The sequence below is a fragment of the Rhinolophus ferrumequinum genome, chromosome 8 (assembly GCF_004115265.2).
Source record: "Rhinolophus ferrumequinum isolate MPI-CBG mRhiFer1 chromosome 8, mRhiFer1_v1.p, whole genome shotgun sequence".
Taxonomy (NCBI): Eukaryota; Metazoa; Chordata; class Mammalia; order Chiroptera; family Rhinolophidae; genus Rhinolophus; species Rhinolophus ferrumequinum.
In genome coordinates, this window is record NC_046291.1 from 24,743,309 (window position 1) to 24,767,866 (window position 24,558).

Genomic DNA, 24,558 nt, shown 5'->3' on the forward strand with positions numbered 1-24,558 from the left:
TGATGTATGCTTCTCACAAACACAGTTAATCTAAACCAGCTGGCTTCTTCGTTTAGTACTTGTGTCCTCTAACTTTGCATCCTCATAAACTCATTCGGTGAAAAAGCTGGTTGCACAGTGCGTTCACCGACCAGAAGGCTAAAAAGTCCAGTAAATTGTTTTTAGTTGGATCTTGGCTTTATCTATTATTTTAAGGAAGCTAATTCACAATATTTCATGGTTTTAGTGAGCCTCTTTAGACTGTAAGTTTTTATGTCTACTTCGGCCTTCCCCCTTTAAGTATTTTTGATGAATAAACTTTAAAAGTGGAAGATTGTGCTGGGTAGCTCTTTGTTAATGATGTCATTCAGTTGCTATTTAGGGGAGCCACAAATGTTGGCTTTTAAATCTACAAAATAGTGCAGTTGGCTTTGCTGCACTAAATTCTTTCTGTAGGTGAAGAATTTTCTATATCCTTCTCTGAAATTTAAAGAGCCCCTGCAGAGAAAATGGACCACGACCATCAAAAAATGCCTGAGGTTATGGTTTTGAAAATACATGCTTATTTATAACTGTATATTTCTTAACATGTGCTTGAACTTTTTATAGTTGTATTTGATTATGTGTGGTTTGTTCCACGGCTTCCTCTCCAGCTCCATGGCTGCCCTATGCTTGGGAAGCCCCAGCCACCGTGGTCTTCTTGATGTTCTGGAACCTACCTTGGTCATTCCTGCCTCCAGGGCCTTTGCACTTGCTGTTCCTTCTTCCTGAAAACATGCTTTTGAAAATTAAGTTCTTCCATTCATTTATACCATTTATTGCATGCGGAGTTTCTGAGCATGTGCCCAAAAGGTGGGTTAACCTGGACAAGTCAGTATTGCAAGAAAGTAGACGTGGTCCCTGCTCTCATGGAACTTGCAGTCCACTAGCTTAGACAGACATTAATCAAATCGTCACATTGTGAATGCCAAGTGACAACTGTGACAAAGCTGTAGAAGTGAGGCACACACATGGGATTAGAGAACTGTCAGAGGTGGTACCAGGTGGAGCTATGTGAAATTACAGATATTTGGTCATTTCTGACCTACAAAAAAAGGGTAGTTTGATAAGGTTGAACTTAGTGTTTCACCCTGAAGACACAGAAGGCCCCTGAGCAGAAGAGCACATGGCGAAAGTAGTATTTAAGAACAATCAATTTGGTGATGCTTTAGTACAGTTTTGCAGAAACACCTCTGTAGAAGAAAATGGGGTATGCTTCTTTAGTGGTTGGGATTCAAAATTATGTCTGACAATGGAGAATCCGTGATATTAAAATATTAATGCTAAAACAAATGCTTATGCGGCTTAATAAAATATTTATGAAATACGTACCTGTAAGTGGTTTTAAGTTGTTCTCAAAATGCTGTATAAATTAGATTATAAGGCAGCAGCTCTGTTTTCTTCAGGAATTAGACATGTGTACATACCTATTTCCCCTCAATAGATAGCATGGTTTTCTTGGCACTAGTACACACAGATATTTTTCCTGTAATTTCCCTGCAATCAAGAAACCTAGCAATTGAGTACAGTACTATAATAAAAGGGCCCAGAGCCGGTTTATAGTTTCGACAAGAGATGCAAAACAAAGCTCACCTTTTAAAGCGTTCCTTTTGTTACTGTTTTGTAATCTGGAAGTGAAATTGGATGGCCCCGTTGTGGGACAGTGTTCCTGATTCTGAACTGAAGCTGAAAATGTTAACGAAGAGACAGCAGGAAAAGCAGTGAGCCGTGGGGATCCCCTCCACCATTTTCACACTGTCAGTTTTTATGGTTTTACTCCTTTGGCTGCTGTTTAACCTCTTGGGACTGCTGTTGGTAATTACCTCTCTCTAGTATTAAGAGCTTTTTGCTTTCCTTTTCTCTCCCTAGCCCTTGGGAGGAGTAAGCCCAAGATCTCTGTGTGTGTGTGTGTGTGTGTGTGTGTGTGTGTGTGTGTGTGTAGTTTTGCTGTGAATTCTTCAGCCATTTAGTGCAAATTCCTGTAATTACCGGCATTGTGTCCTTTCTGAATGGCACATAATACAGCAGAAGCCATTCCTAATTGAGACCTTACAGGAGGTACAAATCCTCTCTTTGTTCAGCCTGACAAATTAGTGCCAGAAAGTGGCAGGGTCCGAGTGGGAATCAAAGGCAAGAAACACAAAGATGGAACTTAAGGCTACAGTAATAACCCTCTCTTGTCCTGAAGGGAAAAAAGGACTGACCAATGAAAAATGAAGTTTTTTTTGGTTATAAATTCCCTTGACATGACAGCACCTCAGGGGCTGCTCTATTTATTTAGCAAAAGTGATTAAATAGTAATACAACAGGGCTACCTATTGTTTCCCTGGCGGCCCCCACCTCACAGACCCCTGCTGCCTCAGCTAATTGATTGACAATGAACCTCTGATAAAGAAGTATGTTGTTAGGACTGAGCTGGGGGGAGCATTTTTCCCCCTCTCTTTGTGTATCTGAGTGAGTGTGTGTGTGCGTGTGTGTGTGTGTGTGTGTGTGTATGATTTCATTTTTGTTAGAATTGCCCTCTATTTTGTCTTTGCTCCCCTCCCCTCCTTTCCCCCTTCTTCCCCTTGATTTTTCCCCCCAAAGCTTTTCAGCGCTTGCTCCCAGCTGACATTCACAAACAGGTAGAGAGGAATTAGTATTGTAGTGCAGGCTTTTGACAAGTTTATCTTTGGAGCCAACTTCCTCCCCTCCCCCTGCTCCGTTTAAGGCAGAATAGCAGTGTGAGGAAGGACTGATTATTGGTGCTCTAAGATCAGTAAAGTGTTTTTTTTAAGTTTCTCATTTGTGGGAACGGATGTGTGAAACTAGTCTTTGAACTAAGACTTGCTGTTAAATTCCGTACTCAACTTAAAAAAAAACAACCTGTGCACTAATAACATTTACATGTTGGCAGGCTGGCAGTGGTGGCGGGGGGAGAAAGTTATGGATTTAGAAACAGATATTTCAATTATTTAGTCTCCCCTCAGTACCTGAGAGGCAGGCATTGATTATCTGAGGATAGAATCAGGCTGCTTGGGGTATAATTCAGTACCCCAACGATGCTGTAAGTTGTGGGAAGATGACAAAGCACTCCAGGAAGATAATTAATAGCCCCTGGTTATATATGCCCAACTAGCTAAACCAAGCCTAAATCCCTAATTTAACTCTGTTACAGCTGCAAAAACAAATCATTTCAAGCCCCTATGAAAGCAAAATATGTTAAACAAACAGTATCGACCTTGTTAATACCACATGGCATTTCATGTGATAAATGAGGGCGACATTCTGCCAAAGGCCTGTTTTATGACATTGTTTAGACAGAAAGGATACCTTTCTTTACCCTGGTAATACAAGCATCCCCGATAGAAAGTATGGAGTGGTTAATTATTCATTAAGTAGCTGCCAGTCTGGAAGTAAGCAATATTTCTGATTTGGGCATAGTTAGTTACTTATTGGCCTCAGAGTAAATCATGCAGAATAGCAATTCTTAAGAAAAAGAGAAATTTAATGTGGGAGCTGATTATGCAGCATGAGTCTAGGTAAAGAAAGATCTGTAGGTTTTTGAGTGTCAGAAGGGAAGTTGTATATTACGCTCTTAAAAAAAAAATTCTAACATAGCCAAAATCTGTTTGATTCCCATGTAAAAAATTAGGGGATCCTCTGGGAGCCAAGGTGCCAGATCTACTAAGGAAATGAGACAGAATTAAAAAGAAAATTGACCTTTCTTGATATCTCCAGTTCCCCATTTTCAAATTTGTCTCTCACTTGCTAGGAATGGTAATAATGAAGAGTTATATGAGTTAGGGAATAAACAGGTACCATGTTTCCCTGAAAATAAGACCTAGCCAGACAATAAGCTCTAATGCGTCTTTTGAAGCAAAAATTAATATAAGACACAGTCTCATTTTACTATAATATACGACCCGGTCTTATATTAATTTTTGCTCCAAATTTGCTGTGCATTAGAGCTGATTGTCTGGCTAGGTCTTCTTTTCGGGGAAACAGGGTAGCTAATTGGAGGAGAAGAAGACAATGATGGAAAACTTAGATGTGCCCCCAAAACATAGAAACAGCTTAGATAAATAAATTGTTTACTCTGTTGTTGCCATCTCACCTTGTATTGTCTAAGTCATTTTGTTTTTTAGTGTATTAGTTTGTTGTCTTCCAGAGGAGGAATCTCTAGTTTGTGTGTACTGAAGGGTGGTTTTATTTCCCCAACCTTGAATATGACCGTGGAGGGGTTGCTGATAGTAAAATCCTTACGTGGAGTTTGGTGGAGGGTTCATTTCAACAGCATTTATTAACATTAAACTCCTCATGGATACCATACACATGCTCTGCCAGGTACCTTGGAATATGAAAGTAGGGTGAGGTGTAGGCTGTGTTCCTCCAAGATTTGTAGAGTCCCCTCCAAGAGAGCAGGAGGGGCTTGAAAGAGGTGAGCAGGAGACGGGGCCTGGGAGATAAGGAGTTAAGCCGTCATGGCCACTGGCTCGGAGACCAGTATATCCTGTCTCTGCTTAGGGCAGAGAATCCCGGTTGTAAAGAATATGAAAGCTGAAGAGCTAAGTGGTATCTCACCCTACTCCCCCATTTCAAACTTCATCCTTATATTTCCTACAGAATTAAACGCAGGGGAAGATCTCCTTGGTTTTTACTACCTATCAAGGATAAAACTTGTATTTCTGTTGTGTGCTCATGTAGTAGGTACTATGGGAGATAGAAGAGAAGCATCGATACGGTCTGGACGCCCAGGACTTTATAGTCTGGTTGAGGATGCACAAAGGAAAATGAGGGGTGACTAGACAGGCGAAGTCCATGCTATGTAGCACCAGTGTTCAGAGAAGCGTTTGGCAAAACCCTCAAGACAGTGAAAGTTAGGTCATCAGAAATTCCAGTTATGTCACTTTGTGAATGATTGGTAGCTTTACTCAAGAATTGTTGGCTCATGGATCCCGTTAAGCCTAGAAGGTTGTCAGTAAAAGTACGTGATAATAATGAGAAGCAGCATGATTTAGTAATTAAGATCAGGGACTCTGGAATCAGGCTGGCTGGGTTTCCAGATCTGCTACCCACTAACTGTGTGACACTGGGTCACGTAACCTCTCTGTATCTCCATTGTTAAAGGTCATATGTGAGGAAATAATCACATCTACCTCAGAAGTTTGTAGTGAGAATAAAATGAGCTAAAGGGGCTTAGAACTGTACCTGGCACATAGTAAATGCTATATAAGGATTAGCTATTTTTCTTATTTGCTCAGATAGGACAATAATTACCTCGATAAAGATATCATAGGCATACTTATCAAATGTGTAGCTCTCACAAAACTAGGCTGGACAACTAATAAGCTGAATGACAGAATCCAGACTCTGAAACACAAGCTAGAGGAATGGGCCAAACAAGATGTGGTTTATAGGGATACATAGATAGTCCTATACTTACAGTCAGAAGATTAACTGCAAAGATGGGAGGTAGAGGACACTTGATCTAACAGCAGCTCATGTGGGCATACAGATGCGGCAACGGGGAAGCCAGAATCTGTCCTACTGTGGCTACGTCAGAAGCGTGCACAAAACATTGAGCTAGAAAGAAGAGGACATATCCTCATTATGTTTGGCTGTGGCCACACCTGGAAATTTTAGTTATAGACGCTGCTCTTGAAGAATAAACAACTACATCTATTGACATGTGATACGATGGTGAAAGTCCCAAATGCCATGTCATGCAAATGTAACCTAGAATAGGAAGGACACGAGAATTGTCGCCACATACTCGAAGGCTGCCACTTAGAAAATAGGCTTACTTTGTATGGTTCCATTGGACCACGGTAACAGAGATGTCCAGAGTAGAATGGATTTCCCTTATTTAAGAAGATTTGATGGCCATGGGTGAAAATGAGTAGAGTGGCAAGAGCTCTGGCCCATGAGACTGGAAGAACTAGAGTTCTGACTTCAAGGCAAGTCACTCGTCTGAGCTACGGTTTTCTCATCTGCAAGATAAAGAGCTGTATTAATTTGGCCCTTTTGCAAATATTTATTGCCCTACTTTTATAGGCTCTACTTTGTCCTAAGCATTGTGCTTGATGCATAGTGAATAAGATAATCCCATTATGTGTCCTCATAGAAATTGAAAACTGGAAGCCAGACGGTTAAATGAGTGGTTATAGCACACAGTTGAACATGAAGGTCTTTGAGTTTCCTTCCAACACTTCTGGTCGTCTGGGAGATTTTAGAAGGAACGGCCTTGTACTATACGGTCCCTTCTACCTCTCCTTTTGTGATTCTTTCAATGTCTATAGAAGTTTAGAGAAAATTATGTTAACGTGATCCTCCATTTAATCTCATTTAATAAGTAATACCTTTTTCCTTTGGGGAAGAGATTTTAAACCCATAGAAATATCACTTGAGTAAGAAGACAGGAGATGGGAATCTTTTTCTTGGCTGCGATGTCTATCATTGGATAAATTACTTTGCTTTTTATCCATTTTTGCAGTCTTAAGTTTCTAAGCCCGGGAAATTATTTTAAATAAAAATAAATGTATATTAAGAATATGAATACACCCTGGAATAGTCATATGACTCTATGGAAGAAGAACGTTATATAATTTGGGTTTTTTTGAACTATTTCACATCCTAAAATTCAGAGAGATGTGATCACTTTATATAAGTAGGCCGTTTGATTTTATAGGATATAAATTTGCTTTTTTGATTTATTCCTGGTATTCTCATCATAGAAGTCACATGTTGGTCTTTGATATGTTTCAGAAGAATAAAATCATTTTGAATTTCAGAAGATACGGATCTTTTGATAGACCTTCCTGAACTTCATAGGCCGTAGCTGTGCCATCTCTCTCTCTCTCCCTCTCTCTCTCTCCTTTTTTTTTTTTTAAAAAAAAAGCTGTTAAACTGTTCATTTCTCCCGGTCTTTGTTGCTATACTTTGGTCTGGAAAGTTCTTGTCCCTTTTTGTAGCTTCCTTTATGGTTAACATTGTTCTCATCATGTGTTCATTTCCAGCTAAACTTTTAAAGGAAGTGTGAATGTACTACTGGACTCTACATTGGGTTTAAAGCTTCTATTTATTGACCTTTAATTAGGAGATAAATTGATCTAGGTGTGGTTTTGGGATAGACTGGGGGGTAGCTCAATATTCTCTCGAATTTCTAGCTAAGTTCCTTGAAAAACTAAGCTTTTCATGGGCTCCTCTAAGAGGAAGAGCTATTTGAGAGGTTTTCTAAAATCCATTATATTGCCTAAAAGCAGAAACATACTTACGTAGAAACTTGCCATTTAAAAATACATCTCTAGTCTAATCACTGTTGTTTTATATACCTGAAACTAATAATAAAAAATTTTAAATTAAAGAATGATAAATAAATAACATCTCTAAATAAGGAAATCTAGTAATATAGTAACACCAATTTATTTCTCAGATTAATATTTTCATCCAGTCATTCATTCCTTGAACAAGCATGGGCCACATATAGTCACACAAATTGAGGTGTTGGGGTAAACTAAAAGTTAGTTTTAGCAATAGAAAATATGACTTGTGCAGGCCTTTATACCTTACAATATGTTAACATAGAAAATGTTTTAATTAAATGACATTAGTAAAAACAGAGCATTAAAATCCTTCACATGTTTCAGATGAAAAAATGTTGCAGGTTTGCAAAGCAGTGAGCCTGAGATCAGGGTTGACAGGCAATGTGTTAAGTATAGTTTTGTATTTTTATTTGCTGTAGGCTTCTGGGTGTGAAAAATCCTTTACACGCTTACAGACTTCTTTCCAAGCCCCCCTGAGTACCCTATCCCCACCCTACTCGCATCCCCAGGAAGCACTGAGCATTCCTCCTGCACGACCCCACCCTCCTCCACTCCCCTGGACTCCTGTCTTGGGCCGTGACTTGTGCCTGACTTTTTTGAGGGCAGGACCCAGCACCTCTCAGAATGTGGTTGGAGTACCATTTGCATGAGCATCATGAGGGTGATATGGGGAGCAATGGCTGGATTCTTCTCTGTTGAAGTTAGGATCTCTGGGATCCGGCCTAGAGATTTTAACGAACTTTACAGTTGATTTAACTGTATTCAAAGTTTAAGAAACCATCAGACATGTCCATAGAATGTTCTTAGTGAATGAATCAAGCCATACTTCGGTTTTCTCTGGGTTACATAAGCACATTTCCTTTGACTGTTTTTAGTACATATGTCCAACATTTCAACCATTGAGGTATCGATGGTTGATAATGTCCAGGTTTCCATGTCTTTCTTGCATTCTAGAAACTGCAGTGGTGTTCTCATAGGGTTCTACCCAGTGGTAAATACAAAGGAAGAGATTAATTCAAGACCTCTACCCACATTCTAGCCTTATTTCTAATGCATCCTAATATTATGCCTAGTTTTTATTTTATTCTTGATAAGCATACTTCGTATTTGAACTTTGAGATAGCCTTTACCTCTCTCATATTCTTTGTTACGAGTTGGGTCATCTTTCACCTAGAGGACTAACCAGTCTTCCTGCTTCTAGTCTAACCTTTCTCTCAAATCTTGTCTTAACTGCAGCAAGTGTGATCTTGTTAAAATTCAGATTGACCCTGGTAGACAGACCTCTCTTTATAGTCCTTCAGTGGTTTCCCACTTCTTTTGGCATTTAGACCAGCATTTTTACCATTATCCCACATGACTTGGCTCCTGCCCGCATCCTCACCTTCAGTTCTTGCCTTCTTGCCACTGTCTCCCCCAACACAAGTTCCAGCCACTCTGACTTCACTCTGTTCCCCAAACTCACCGTGCCTTTGCCATGCGTCTCAGCGCCTTCTCGTGTGCAGTTGCCTCTCCACTACCCCCGACTCATTCTTCAGGTCGCTGCTTAAATAACACTTTCTCAGAAACACCTTTTCCAACCAACCCCTCAGACTGATGTAGGACCTATTTAGTTCCCTCCACTGTAATGCTAGTTTAATACCTTACTCTAGTACTTGCTATAATTGAGATTATGTTGTCATTTGTGTAATTGTTTATTTAATGTCTGTCTCCTCCACTTAACTGCAAATGCCATATTGGCAAGGGCTGTGTCGTCTTGCTCATCGCTGTCTCCCTAGCTCTGCCTCAGGCACACTAAATATTTCTCATCATCCTCAGTTTTGAATCCTTCCTCCCCACTCCCACCATTGGGTTTCCTGCTTTCACCATCTTTTCTAGGAATCCTAGGTTGGAGTCATCTGCAGATATAATCAACATGTTCTCTACTTAATCATCTAGGTTGTTAAAAAATAATAATATATGATGGACCCAAAACTTACCCTTTTGGCAAACTGGTTATGATTGTGAAGTTTTCCAGGGACTTTTTTCAATTTAAATTTTTGACTACTTTTAGAGCCTTTATTATACTGATCTGAGGGATAAGTATACAACATTTCTAAACTTACTTGACCCTCTTTTTGCAGGACTAGGATTCCTCCAATATAGGGTGCAAACCCCTGCTCCGGGCACTGCACCATCAGAGTTTCTCTCCTTTTGCACATTCTGTTCCAACCCCAGTCGGTGTACTACAGTTCAGTTCTGCCTCTAACTACCCACAGTTAGCACAAAGAGCCTGATCCTCCACGAGACTTCCCCAACTGCAGTTGTCAGCCACAAGTTCCAGGGGTCCCCAGGCCACCCGCACTCTGACTGACTAACTACAAATTTGGGGGTTCCCACGACCCCCTCAGGTTGATAATTTGCTGGAATGACTCACAACTCGGGAAAGTGCTGTACTCACAATTACAGTTTTATTAGAACAGATAACAAATCAGGAAGAGCCAAACGAAGAGACTGAGAAGGCAAAGTGGAATCAGGGCAAGTCACCCTCCCAGCACGTCGGTGTACTCCTCAACCAGGAAGTTCCACAGAGTTTCAGCATCCAGAATTTTGTTGGGGTTTCATTATATCGGCATGCTCATTTGAATCATTAACCTTGTGATTGAACTCACTTTCCAACTCCCATTCCCTTCCCACAGGTCAGGCTGGCTCAAAGTCCCATCCCTCTAATCATGTGGTTGGTCTTCTGGGGACCACCCCCCATCCTGAAGCTATTTAGTGGCCCATCAGAAGTCATGTCATTAGCAGAAACTCAGTTGTGATCCAAGAGGCCCATGAATAATAAGGATACCTGTATCACTCAGGAAAGTCCAACAGTTTTAGAAGCTCTCTGTCAGGGAGGAAGACCAGATAGTTCTTTATTATACGTCAGCTCAGGACATTGAGCAGGCCATTTCCACAGCAAAAATGGAAGCTGGATCAAAGGAAGATAAGTGACACATATGGCTGCCCCCAGAGAATGAGGAAGCGCTGGCCTGTTCACCCTAGTCCCTCATTTCCAGTCTGCTCCTGGTGTGCCTCCCAGCATGAACTGCACCCACCTGGGGAGGGGAGATTGCTGGTGGTATCTTCCTGGGTCTTCCTGATACCAAGCAGCTTCAGAAGCAGCCAAGAAACTGGCCAGCTCTGGACTGCTCAGCCTGGTTACAGCTGGCTCAGTGCCCAAGCTCAGGTGGTGGGATGTTGTACACATCTAGTGACTTGGTGATCCCCACTCTCTTACTCAGACATTGCTCTCAAATCTTAGCTTAAAAGAGAGCATTTCCTTTTTTAAAGGGTATTATAAAGGTGACCAACAAAATTAATTGTATTCATTGGCTTTCACTGAAAATAATTTAGTGTGTGCTATATAGCACGTCTAGAAAGGAACTGGGATTCCAAAACCAAAGAAATTCAGGCTTGTATCAATTTCCAAAAGATTGAAAATCACATTCTTTTACACCCCCCAGCTTTGCTGAGATATAACTGACAAACAACGCTGTGCAGGTTTAAGGCGTACAGTGTGATGATTTGGTATATGTACAAATGGTGAAATGATTGCCATGGTAAGGTTAGCTAAGACGTCCATCACCTCCCATGTGAACATGTTCTTGTGGGAGTATCGAAGGTCTGTTCTCTTCTCACCTCTCAAGTACACAACACGGTGTTGTTAACTAGTCACTGTGCTGTACCTTAGACCCCAGAACTTACCTTTTTTCCAGCTTTGTTGAGATGTAATTGATAAATAACATTGTGTATGTTTAAGGTGTACAGTGTGATGATTTGATATACGTATATACTGCAAAATGATTCCCACGATACAGTTAATACACACACACACACACACACACACACACACACACACATGGGGTGGGGTGAGACTTTTTAAGATCTGCGCTCTTAGAAAGTTCCAAGTGTACAATATAATATTGTTGACTGTAGTCACCAGGCTGAAAGTCACATTCTAACCAGGTATAAACCGATGTACCAACGGTTGTGTGTTTTTCATTTTTTTTCGGTAAAGTAAATCATGTGGGGCTAAACCAAAAGCCTGGCTGAAAGTCACTTCTCCTCCAAATCACCATGCCTGTATCTCTGACACAGAAGATAGACTTAGTTTGAAAGTCTTGATCTCTTTCTCTTTCTTCACCAATAAAGATGTTCTTCTCAGCCCCCAGGCACTTAGAGACCAGGCAAAACAGTAGACACACACGGTCTGGTGGCTGGAAAGCATCCAGGCTCAGTGGGATAAGTAATAAATGAGGAGCGCAGGAGCGTGGCCTTTGCTTTATAGCCCTGCCTCCGATGTGTTCTACAGTCCTGTGGGCCAGCAGCTGGGACACTGTAAGTTGAGGGAAGATTAAGCTGCCTTGACTATGTACAATTCAAATGTTACAAAATATTGGCCAAACCAAAAGGGCCAAATCTTAATTTAGTAATATTGTATATACATCACTGCATTTTTCCCCTCAGAAAACACGAGAGAGGTTCCCCAAGTGATCTCTTGGATAAACGGAAGCCTGACTGTGGCCTAATAATGCTGGGAAACCTTTAGGAAAATGATGTTTTTTATCCACGGTAGGATGAGGAATTTTAACTGAGTAAAAGGTACCCCATAATGCACAGGGTGTCCTGGCAACCCCTGGAGCCCCACTTTCCTGTATGACCCTCATCTCTGTGATCTTCACCCCCTGACAGCCATGTTCCGGTTTCCCGCCTGCCTTCCCTTTTCCTCCCCAGTCCCATTATTGGATGCTGTCTGTCTGACCATCACCCTTACAGGGTTCAAATCATTCCTCTTTATCCTGTGGGTCAGGAAGATGGAGATCTCAGTATCCATACATGTTGCTTATAGATCACATGTGTTATTACATCATGGACCCTTAACATCGATAGACTTATTTATGTGGTTACAGCTGGAGTCCCGAAGCCCATGCTGAAGGACCCCTGAGCACGTCGGGGTTCTTGTAAGCTCACTAGTCAGATAATCTCATTTCTCCACCTGGGAGGAGGACAGGGTAACTGATGGGGAGAGAAGGTGGCACTATTACTCTAGGAAATTCCTTTCAAATGGCAAAATGAGGAGCAGGGAGTAGGAGTTTCCCACCTACTAACTCAAAATAATACTGATTCAAGCAACCTATCTTCAAATTAAACATATAGCTAAAAGATCAGCTTTGGACGTAGTCACAGACCTGTGTTTTTAGAGAAACAGAAAAGCTTGGAAAGCAGGCCAAAGAAGTCATGAAGGAAAAGAATAAAGCAATGAAGTAGGCCGAGGCAGTCTCTAAATCTTCTAGAACGTAAGGAATTTGGTTTCGGGTAGAAATGAAGAAATTCAAGCATGGATTTAAAGGAAGCTGATGAAAGTGATCTTTTTCACTTTGAGACTGTTTCTAGTACTACTCAGATCCACTCTCATGACTTTAATTTTATCAAATTGTTGTCATTACTAAAATAGCTCAAGTAGAAATTACTCTAAGAGATGCTGTCAGGGTTTTTTTCCCCAGAGGTTTTAACAAAGAAGAGGAAAGGTTGTGTTTTAAAGATACTATAAAGTTCAAAGAGATGAGACTCTTGTGAAATATAAGGGAAGAGAAACAGGCATTAAGAATGGGGAGTGATGTGAAAGAAATGAGAGGGGACCCTGGTGGGACAGTGTATGTGACAGAAGCTGCAGACTGGAGGAGGCTGATGTACGTAGAGACTTCCATATACCACAAGCTGGAAGGAAAGATAAGTACCAGAGACAGTAAGGAAAGACAGGTTGCTTTTCGGGTATACCAAAACAATAATCTGAACTTCTAAGCCAGTCAGAGGTTATTGCAGTTACTGACTTTTTGACACAATCATAATAGAGATATAACTGGGGAATCACAAAAAGAGTTAGTGGTGGTTTAATACAATGTTAAATACCAGAGGAAATCACTGTAGAAAGAACATAGTTGGGGTAGATAAGGATTCACTGTGAGGAAAAAAGGGTGGGACCAGGGTGAGGGGAGTGAGGCACTCACTTTGGGTACAAAATTCAAGAGAATGCCAAAAAAACCCTCAGTAATCAAGATAAATAATATTTTAATGTGTCATATTTAAAAATCAAAATGAATACCAAAAAATCCATGAGGAACAAAATATACAATTTTAAATAGAGATTGGACCATTAGGACTGATTTTTCCTTTTGCCTCAGGCTCTGAGATGGTTCAAAGGAACATTCCAGTAAGACAGTTTATTTAGTAAGATATGTTCCCCCAAAGCTTTCAGTTCGTAAGTTCCAAGTAGCACAGCCCAGTATTTGCCTCGTTACAGGCTGGCGAGGTTGACTTCCCTGCCTTGGGTTTCAGGGGTACCACATGGGGGGCCTGGTACTCCCGTGTTTAAGATAGAGCTGATAGAGAGCGGGAGGTAAACTGTGACAGGAGCATTATTTCCACCACTGGCAGCTTTCGTGGCTAAAATAATCAGCTTATTTCGGTCCCTTTTGTTTCTGTAGTTGCTTTTCAGGTAAGAGTTATTGGGAGCCAAGTGTTTTTCCAGGATTAATTTTTGTGAAGGAAAGAGCCCAAGGCTTGGAGCTGGTGTTACCAGCAGGCCGTCTAGTAGGTGGTGGTGCAGTGTGGACAGGGCCTCCCTTTGATGGCACCTCTTTCCTCTATGCTAACCCAGCAGCATGAATCGTTTCCTCAGGTAAGAATGTAGAGCTGGTGAAAGGCCTTTTCTCCTCTCCATAAATAATGGCATATCCATTGCTTACAGAGCAAAGTAATTATGTAAGACCAGTCATGGATCTTTTATTTTGGCCACTCATCTTTGTACTGTCACAAGATTTTTTAACAGTGGCATTATTGGCGTTTTGGACCAGGTAATTCTTTGTTGTGGGAGGCTGTCCTGTGCATTGAGGGATGTTTAGCAACATCCCTGTCCTCTATCCATTAGATGCCAGTAGGTACCCAACTCACTCTTTTGTGGCAACCAAAAATGTCTCTAGATGTTGCAAATGTCCACTGTTAGGACAAAAGTCTGCCCTGGTTGTGAACCACTGTGCTGTCAAGAAACAAGGCCTACCAACGAAGTCTTCTTTTCATCATACGGTTCTTTTTTTTTTTTTTTTTTTTAACTTTTATTTATTTAAGTGTGTTTTTCCGAGACCCATCAGCTCTAAGTCAAGTAGTTGTTTCAGTCTAGTTGTAGAGGGTGCAGCTCACACTGGCCCATGTGGAGATCAAACTAGCAACCTTGTTCTTAACAGCACCGCGCTCTAACCAACTGAGCTATCTGGCTGCCCCATCATCACATGGTTCTTCCTCACTTCTTTATAAAGTAATAAGTGGCTTCTACTGAAATCCTTGTTGATTATTTTATACCACCTAATGGCGTATAATAAGACCACAGCATGATAATGGGTACGTTTAAGTAAAAGCAGTAGGTTATAGAAATAGAACCCTCACCAACCATCATTCAGTATAAATATATAAGATGCTTTTAGTCACAAGTAACAGAAAATCGAAATCAAACTGATTTGTACAGTAAAAGGGAATTACTCTCAATCAGCAGAGCTTTAGGCATCAGTTGATCTGCTAACTCAAATTTTTTGAATTCTGTTCTGTTAATTTAATGCTTCAAGCAAACAGCATTTTCTCCCCCAAACCACCTTTGCCTTCTGACTGATAGATTTCTCATATAATAGTCACTAGCTCAAAACATCACCAGTATCTTTGAGATCCCCTTGCTATGCTCTCCTGATTAGTCAGCTGCCAAATCATGTACATTTTGTCTCCATAGTATCTCCTTCTTTTTCCCCCTTGCTGCTCCCAAGCTCACTCAAGCTCAGACTGATGCAATAACTTATCAACAGGTTCTTTCCCCTTCCAGTGTTTTCTTGCCAGTTAATCTTTCCAAAGCTCAGATTGCTGCTCTGCTTCAAACAACCCGAGCTGTTCCTATATCTTATTGATTAGTAAGGACTACTCCCCATGAGCATTTGGGATTCTTATGTTCTAGCTTCAATTTATCATTCCCAACACCCTTCTAGCTACAGTGAACTTCAGGCAACTAGAATATTAAATGTTTTCCAAACATGCCCACATTTTTCTGACTTGAATCGTCCTTTGTCAAAATTTCTTTAATTTAATCCCCAGCTCAAATGTTCCTGTGTCTACACAGCCATCCTCGATCTCCACAGTGAGAATGCTTGCTTCCTTCTTTTCTCGGCTCTTCTGCTTTCCACCTTATAGATTTGTATTCTTGCCCCCCACCCCCCCTTTCATATTCAGAGGTGATGCTAATGCTTGTGAGATCCTAGGAAAAATTTATTGGTGAACTAAATTATGTACTTTTGTGTAGTTGATTCATATTTTCTGTGCTTGTCGTATTGTCCTCCACAAGGAGACAATTTTTGTATATCTTCCACAAGGAGATAGCTATGTGGAAATTCACTTCTTTAGTTCATTGGTGTTTCTCATAAAGAGCCACACCAGCCACGTCATTTAGGATCTGCCTTTTCTACTTGATGTACAACCATGGACAGATTTACTTTATCTGCCTCAGTTTCTTCATTTGTAAAATGAAGATAATACTTCATAGACTTGATAAGAGAATTAAGTGTGTGTGTGTGTGTGTGTACATATAGCAGTGCCTGGCATATAATAAGCACTATATAAGTATTGGTTTATCCATTTGCCTATTTATTATTTCCATTTTAAATTGCTTCCATTTTCTTGAAAGTCTTTGGGGAAACATTAGTCAGGGACAGAAGTTAATGAGAAAGTTTAAACGGAAAACAAGTATGAAAAAATATTAAATTTAGACTGATTTAAATATACTAGATGCTGAATTTATAATATTTTATTATAAAACTTTCCTTATCTTACCCTACTATAAATACTAGTATTGAAGCATCTTATCATAAGAAAAATTAAAAGTAACTCAGCAACTCAAATCATTTCTCTGGAAGTGAAATTCTGTGTCGCAGATCATTATATTTATAACTCAAGGTAACTATTTAGTAGATAGAAAAGCAGTCAGAATCTCTAGAGCGGTGCACATATTTACTTACTTGCCTTAGCAAAAATCAAGATTTATTGCCTTTCAAGATAAATTTTGACCAAATATTGACTTTAGGCTCTCAATCATTGTTTACCTGAAAGACCAATAAATCTTGACACTTCTTAACTTGAATTGGAGTCTACTTGGTATTTATTAATTTATTTAATAAGATTTATAATCTTAATATTCTACGAGACTAAACAAACAAACACTACAGAGGTTAGCAAGAGCAGAAAGTCTTTAGTTTATATTTTCTTCTTCTTTTTCTTTTTTCTGCCTAAAGCTTTGTTTCCACTTGGTTCACAGTTTGGGAGAAGGCTCCAGAGTGGTTAAAAAACTGCCTGGTGGCTGCAGAAGGGCCCTTCAAAGTCCACTTGCTCTGGAGGCTCCTTCCCCTCCTTGATGGTGAGCCTTTCCAGGAGGTACTCGCCCAGCTGAGCCTGCACGGATTAGTTAGGTGGTCACCCATCTTCTTGTAAGTTTCACCTCCTAATTTAGGAAGTGGCTCTCCAGGCAGTCATAGAGATGGAGGTCTGTGTTGACAGAACCCAGGGCATATATATTCCAAAGGACCTGGCTCAGGTTCTTCTCCAGGGCCATGGCGGCTTCTGGCGTCCATGGCTTTACCCCACTCATCTTGGGATGGCTCTGCACGTCCTGAAAGAGGACATGGCTGCCACACTGGTTTTGCATTTTCACGAGAAGCTGGGTGCTCTCCCACTTCTCCTAGGCCAACTCACGGAAGAAGTGGCCCACGCCCTCCAGAGCCACATTGTCACAGTGGAAATAGAAGCCCAAAGAGAGGTAGGTGTAGGAGACCTGCAGATGCAGGTTGACCAGGCTGTTGATGGCGGCCTCCACTGTGGTGGAATAATTCTGACAAATCTGAGAGCTCATGGTTGGGTGGCAGTAAGGAGCGAATCATAAAAGTCTGTGTGGGCTGGTACTGGAGGCAGAGGATGGCCGAGAAGATGGTTTCGGAGTTTATGACTGGAAAGGAGGCTGGAAGATGGTTGGAGACTGGAAGAAGAGGGACTGCCCAGGTCTGTTTCTTCCAAAACTCTTGAAGCAAGAGAGAGATTTGGGGGTATGCTGGCACGCTGCCTTATATTTTCAATCGGCAATAATTACATGATGTGATTTTTCACTTCATTTCTTACTTAAATATAGTACCTCTAGCATACAAATCAAAATTGACTTACCTGTTTAAATATTCATTGCAAAAAAAATCACTTCACCTAAGATTTGTAGAATACTTTTAAATTTTAAACCAATTAGTATTCAAATTAGATTTTTAAAAGTATCTGTCTTTGGTTCCCTTAGTCCTGCATGTATAATCAAGTAACACATGATTATACTTCTTAGATGGTCTCTGTCTTGGACAGTTGATGTCGGTTGGTCTCAGCCTCAGTTTCCTCTATCTGTCTCTCTAGGTCAGGGATGTCCCAACTTTTTTCCACGTTTTTCACCAAGGGCCATATGCGGTAAAATACACAAACAGCCGGGCCACTCACTCGAGGTGAAGTACGTATTGCCTCACCTGGTTTATTTAAGGAAACTAAATATATTTTTGGAATTTGCTGCGGGCCAATTAACAATGGATCATGGGCCGCAGTTGGCCCGCAGGCCGCAGTGTGGACACCCCTGCTCCAGATATAATATGTACTGAGCACTCACTGTGTCCAGGGGTAGTGCTAATACTTTATAAGCGTTACATTTGCCATATTGCTGTGTTGAAAGGAAAAGCCTTTAGTTAGGTACATCCATTTTGTCCAAGAGGAGTTATTTACTTCTCTTATGTTCTTAAGGACATAGCTACCCTAAGAACAGCTACAGTTCACTCTACAAGTGCCAGCTTTGGTTATCCTACGTGCGTGTCAGCCACAACAGGAAGTTGTCTTCCAAGTGTTACTTACGCTTTTTAACGTGTCAGCCCAGTGACTACGTAGCCCAACTTTTTGAGTCAAAGTTTTGGCCAACAATAAGTAACAATTTCTTTTTTTTTAACAATCTCTCACTGGTATAAAGGCCATTTATAGACAAACATAAAATGAAGCCCGCCAGAAAAAAATTCTTTTCTGATGAACAGAAGTGAGTTTCAGTACAGCTTTGGAAAGAACCAGTCATTACATTTTAAGATTGCGCTTTGCTTTGTTGCGCTTCACAGATGTTGCGTTTTTTACAAAAATGGTTGCAAAGACCTTCCACCAGCAAAATGATCACTACTCACTTCCCTGCGATACTTGATTTATCGCGGTGGTCTGGAACCAAACCTGCAGTATCTTTGAGGTATGCCGGTATGTGTATTCCCTCCCAGCCATGAAGTTTTCATCCCTGGGGAAGAGACTTAAAACATTCTGGGGAAAAGAGTTTTGAAACGTTGTAGTTGAAAGTGAGCCCATAAAGTTAGCAAAGGGAGGACTCCCAGCAGTTTTCCATACCATGCACATTAGCAGTCCAGGCTGTACACCGTTGATTTTTCTTGATTTTCCCTTTGGTTCCTTTAGTTGCATTTGAGATGCTTGCATTGTCAGACAAAATGCATACTCGGAGACGTTTGTTTTCATGTGCCTGATTCGCTACCCAGATATTTCATATTTTCATTGATTTTATGGCTAAGTAGATGCCTTCTACTTTACGAGTCAGCACCTTGTGCCACGGACAGAGTAACTTGGATGCTTGAGAGGGAGAAGTTTTAGCTCACGGTAGTCCCCCCTTATCCACGGTTTTGCTTTCTGATGTTTCACTTATTCACGGTCAGTCTTGGTCAGAAAATATTAAATGGAAAATTCCAGAAGTAAACAATTCTTAGGTTTTAAGTTGCGTGCCATTCTGTGTAGCACAATGACATTGAATGCCATCCTGCTCTGTCCCGCCCGGGACGTGAATCATCCCTTTGTCCTATGTTTCCTGGCTGTATACCGCTGCTTAGTCACTTAGTGGCCTTCTCTGTTATCAGATCAGCTGTCATGGTATCACTGTGTTTGTGTTTGAGTCACCGTTATCTTATTGTCATAATTGTTCTGTTCTCTTGTTAGTTATTGTTAATCTCCTGTGCCTAATTTATAAATTAAACTTTATTATAGGCATGTATGAATAGTAAAAAACATGAGAGAGAGAGAGAGAGAGAGAGAGAGAGAGAGAGAGAGAGAGAGAGAGAGAGAGAGAGAGAGTTTGGTACTCTCCACAGTTTCAGGCATCCACTGGAGGTCTTGGAAGATATTCACCACATCTAAGGAAGGACTACTATACTTCTAAGTAGGCATTTCTCAATGTTCCTCACCCGTGGCCCCTTTCCATGTAGAGTGCTGATGCTTCAGCTCCACCTGTGTGGAACTAAATTGAGAGCACACATGTGGTCAGTCTCACATCCCAGCTCCGTCCCCTCCTACAGTAGGTAGTGCAAGTCTGGGGTCCCGGTCTGCTTTGCCTCCACTTCCTTTAAAGGACACCAAAATTACATTGAAAAAATTGCGCCTGCCCTCTGTCCAACAATCCTTTGTGTAGACACTGCCCAACTTTGTGCTCATCCCAGGCTAATTAACAGAATTTTTGATTGTATACGCAATGTGACACCTTATTTTTAAAAGTACATGTTCAACACTTAACTAGTTATTTAATACGCCAGTGGTTACAGACTGTGAGCTAGGAAAACAAAGTTCTTTATGACTGTTTTCCTAATTCTTGTAAAATATCAAGTCACAGAACCCCCATTTCTGTTTTTCTTCGTTTTGGAAATTCTGGTCTCCAAAGCATATGATCAACGTCCAGGCCGTCAAGCCACATTTTGCACCGTGCTTACTTACCACAGCTCACTGTCCCATGCCGAGACACTGGGTGGAAGGAAGGAGGGAGGTCCGAGGCAGTCCCCTTCCCTCTCCCTGGCCATGTCTCCCTGCCCTGTACGCATACCGTCAAAACAGGTATGCAACTTTCCAGTTGTTGTTTTTTTTCTATTTTAACAGAGGAAATGAAATTTGTCCTCTCACTCTGTCTCTATCTTTTCCTTCCTTTTATAGAGGTACCTTCTCTTCTTTCACTTTATTTGCCCCTGTTCTCTTCTTAGAGATTGTCTACCTTTCAAACACAAAATACTGGATTTGCCTTACCCAATTCGGTGAAGGGGTAGCATGGGTGATGCACTTAGAAAGCGTTGTGTGTGTTCTTTCCTTAGTGAGAGAGATTCACCTGGATGCAGCCACAGCCTTTGTTACTTTTATGTCCGTGAATTTCCCAACTGCTAGTCAGGCAAGAGGGCTGAGTTGGTAGCCATGAAGTAGAGAGAAGATGGTTGGCTCCTCCTCATATCTTAGCTTCAAAAAAACCGCATCGCAGCCAGTTGAACTAACTGGGCACACTTGTTAGTAGAAAGATTGTGCCTGTGTGGAGAATTATGCCAAAATTTCTGCTTCAATCCCCAGCAACAGATTCTTTCGCATGTCTTAAAAGGCCGTTTGGGAAATGGACTGTACGTGCAGTAAATAGGATTTCGGTTAAATGGTTATATTTGTTTCCCAAAGTGTATCAGAGGAGAAGCTAAGCTCTTCAGAGCATGTGTTCATTAAAGATTTGAAGTGGGGTGGGAAGCAATAAAAAAAAAGGCCAGTTGGTTCTCTTGTGAGACAGTTTTTTGTTCCTATGAATTGAATACACTCTGAAAAGTTTCAAAAAGACACTGGCAAGAGTGTATTTACTTTGATCCAACATGTGGAGTGTTCCCTACTACAAATGCCCTTTAATTTAGAAAATGGTTGAAAAGTCTATTTGAAAGTACATACAAATATAATATGTAAATAAGCCCTAATTAGTTATTTCAATTAATTATTTTTTTGTCTCTGCTTTACAGCTCTGTTTTTCTCCCCATAATGTTGCTTGTCAGAGTCCAGCTTTGCTACCCTCCAAAAAATGTGGTTTTTCTAACAGTAATTATTAAGAAAACACATTTTTTCCCCTGTTGAAAACCTCATAATGATGGTGAAATCCCAAATTGTATGTCTTTAAAAGGAATTGTTTCAGACACTTTTAGTCTAGGATTTGTTAGTGTAATATTAAAGAAGGAAATCTTGCAGTTAATTGAAAGAACGGGTGTTTCCTTCTTCAGATACATGGTATCTGTTGTTTTTAGAAAATGAATCTACATCAGGCCAGCAACTATCTTCTAATCTTCTTTCCTGACCATCCTATGTCCTTTCAAAGACAAATGAATTGGATTTGAAAATTAAAAGTTTTAATTCTTTCTAAGTCAAATAAGATTCTTCTCAGTGAGGACAACGAATGCTGTGGAAAAACACTTGTAAAATGAAGTAAGGTTGTTTCTACATAGTAAATTTTTGAAAATTGACTAAGAACTTGACGTGTTGATTTTGGAAACCTAGAAAGTAAACAAGGCAGTCCCCTTCCCTTTCCTGTGTCATCTCTCCCTACCCTGTATGCATACAGTAAAAGCATGAAACTTTGCAATTTTATTTTTTTCTATTTTAACAGAAATTTTTTAACAAAAATTTTATTTTTTCTGTTTTAACTGTGTGACTAATTATGAGCTTTTCACCGAGCTGTCTGTAGACCCTCTGCACTTCATTGATAGAATTAGAGTTTTGGAGCTTGGAGGAACCTTTGCAGTCACCTAGGAATCGGGGCAATCCTCAGCTTTTACCCACCACAGTTCCTGGTAGCAGTTGGGTGGTTGGGGAGAAATGCTGGTTTCTGGGCCCTACCCCAGAGCTACAGAATCAAACTCTCGGGGCGGGGTGCAGGGGTCTACATTTTTCACAAATACCTCCAGAAAATTCGGATGCACACTGAATTTGGCCAACCACCGGTTCCGGCTAACTCTTTGATTTGTGTTTAGGAAAGCAGGCCTAGAGTTGATGGGTCAGGCTCACAGTGTACCCCAGGCAGGGCTGAGCCTCCTGACTCTGGACTGTGCTTGTCCATACACCACATGTCCAGAGCAGTCCGAGGTGTGCGGATAGGGTGAAACCTGCTTCTGTCATTAAGGGTGATTCCAGCACCAAGAGCAGGAGAGCATGGTTCTAAACAAGGTATGAAAGTAAACACACCCAAGAACTAGATGAAGGAAGGAGTTTTTGTGTAAACTAAAACCTGAATGAGCCTGAGCCATGTTCTTTCAGCCTTTCTCTTTCATGAGCCTGAAGACCTGTGCAAAGGGGCGAGCATGTTGAGCTCATTTAGTTAGCTCATATAGCTGAACCCCCAGCATGTTAGGCTTTGGACCTGTGTGCCCAGTTGATATACACATTTTTAGGCCATATGCTTCCTCAAAATGCCAACTTGTGTATTTCAGTATTGCCTATGTATGTTGCATCTAGAAAATTACAATGAAGTCATTAAAAAGTATAGACTGATAAACCCAGTAGTACCTTCTAATGCACATAGCCATATCTAGCAAATGCTTGCTGATGTGTATGATGTCTCAAATTCAAACAACTGATAAGCTAAAAGAACCTAAATTTATGTTTGCAGTATTTTGTGGTGAGTGTTTTAACTGTAATGATGATCCTGAATTTCCACAAGATGATAATCACTTTCTAAATCCTTAGGAAAGACTAAATGCTATTCAGTGTCAGTTCAGTGTTAAGTCATTTTACTGTCTACTAATTTTTGGAAACAGCAACATCCCAGCATCTAGAAGATCAAGTTCCACTCAACTGTGTTCTATAGGCCACGCATAGTTCTTCGCATAGGCAACATATTTTCACAGGGGAATTAACAGAAGCTGTTTCAAGACGCAGGTGACCAGATTAGAAAGATCAGTCCTAGGATTGCTATGAGAAATTAAAATCTCCTTATATGTATGTGGGTGTATGTGCGCCAGATGCTATGCAGTTTATCTTCCCTTCAACATAAACATTTATTGATGGTCTGCTATGTGCAAAGCTCTGTGTTAAGTGTTGAGGATAAAAAGTAGATCTGAGAAGTTTATAGTGCGGTTCTGGCTGTACAAGCACATAAAAAGGCATAGGAGTTTAAGGAGACCTGTGCTAAATGCCACGTGGGCCATGTGGTCAGCGATTGTGCCAGTTGGGCAGTCAGCATTCCATTGTTCATAACCACGTGATTGTGACAGCACCTCCTGCCCAACAGAAGCAGCTCCTGTGTTTGGTTCTTCCTTATCTTCCACACATATCTCATTCCTCAGGCAATCTGAAAAAACGGGAGCTTGTTAGGATTTTGTTGTTACTCAATAGTAAAGAAATAGCTATTCTAGGAAGGAAGAGTATTGAGCTCTTGAAGCATAAATACCAACACATTTACTTTCTGTCTTTTTTTTCGTTGTTTCAATTACAGTTGACCTTCTATATATATACATATATATATATACACACACACACATATATATATGTGTATATATATATATGTATATATATTGGATTTTATTGTTTTTAAATACAAGAGGTACTGAAAGACAGAAAGTTAAAAAATATATATATATATATATATATCCAATTCTCTTTCTGGAGGATTTCCTGTGAAACTGCTTCATTACTGTTGCCATTTTATTTGTGATGAAAATGAAAGTTTTGTGAGTTTTATAATACTTTTATTCATGCAAATCAGTGTCTTCTTAGGTTGGTGATTTGTTAATGTGTTTCAGCTCCTTCAAATGGAAACGGGGTGCAACACTGACCATTATATCATCATCATTAGTGGTAGTAATTCATTTTGTACCCATATCGTGAAAGAGGCTTAATGTGAGATTTTTTTTATAAGTTCTTAGCACCCAACCATGAAATGGGCCACATGGAAGGATTTCTAAAATGAAAGCTGTCAACTGAAAATGTCAGAAAAAGGATGCTGCTCATATAATCATGATTACCTGTTCTGCATTTCGTCCTTTGGGTTGATTGTGACAGAATTCCTGTACTCAGCAGTAGAAGGTAGTTTCTCCTATCTAAAGAAAACGAAGCTTCCTTGTGGCGAGCCCATGATTTTTACCAGGTTCCCCTCACAGTACCAGCACAGTTCTCACAGAATGGTGGGCTTCCTTGGACAGGAAAAGGGCCTTAGCAATCATTCACAGGCAGCCAGCAGCCTTGAGTAATGGGCAGGATTTGGCAAAGTAGAGATCAGAGAAGAGGGTGTTGTGTAAGGAGAAAACAAGATATGGAGGGTGGAGTGAGCACTCGGTGTTTATTTCGGGAACAGTGAGGAGAGTTC

General features: G+C 40.6%; 1 protein-coding gene across 3 annotated transcripts in view; it reads left to right on the top strand.

Moving 5' to 3' along the window:
* PLEKHM3 (pleckstrin homology domain containing M3) overlaps nucleotides 1-24,558 on the top strand; it is a 169,210-nt gene that overhangs the window by 37,271 nt on the left and 107,381 nt on the right. The window lies entirely within an intron of this gene.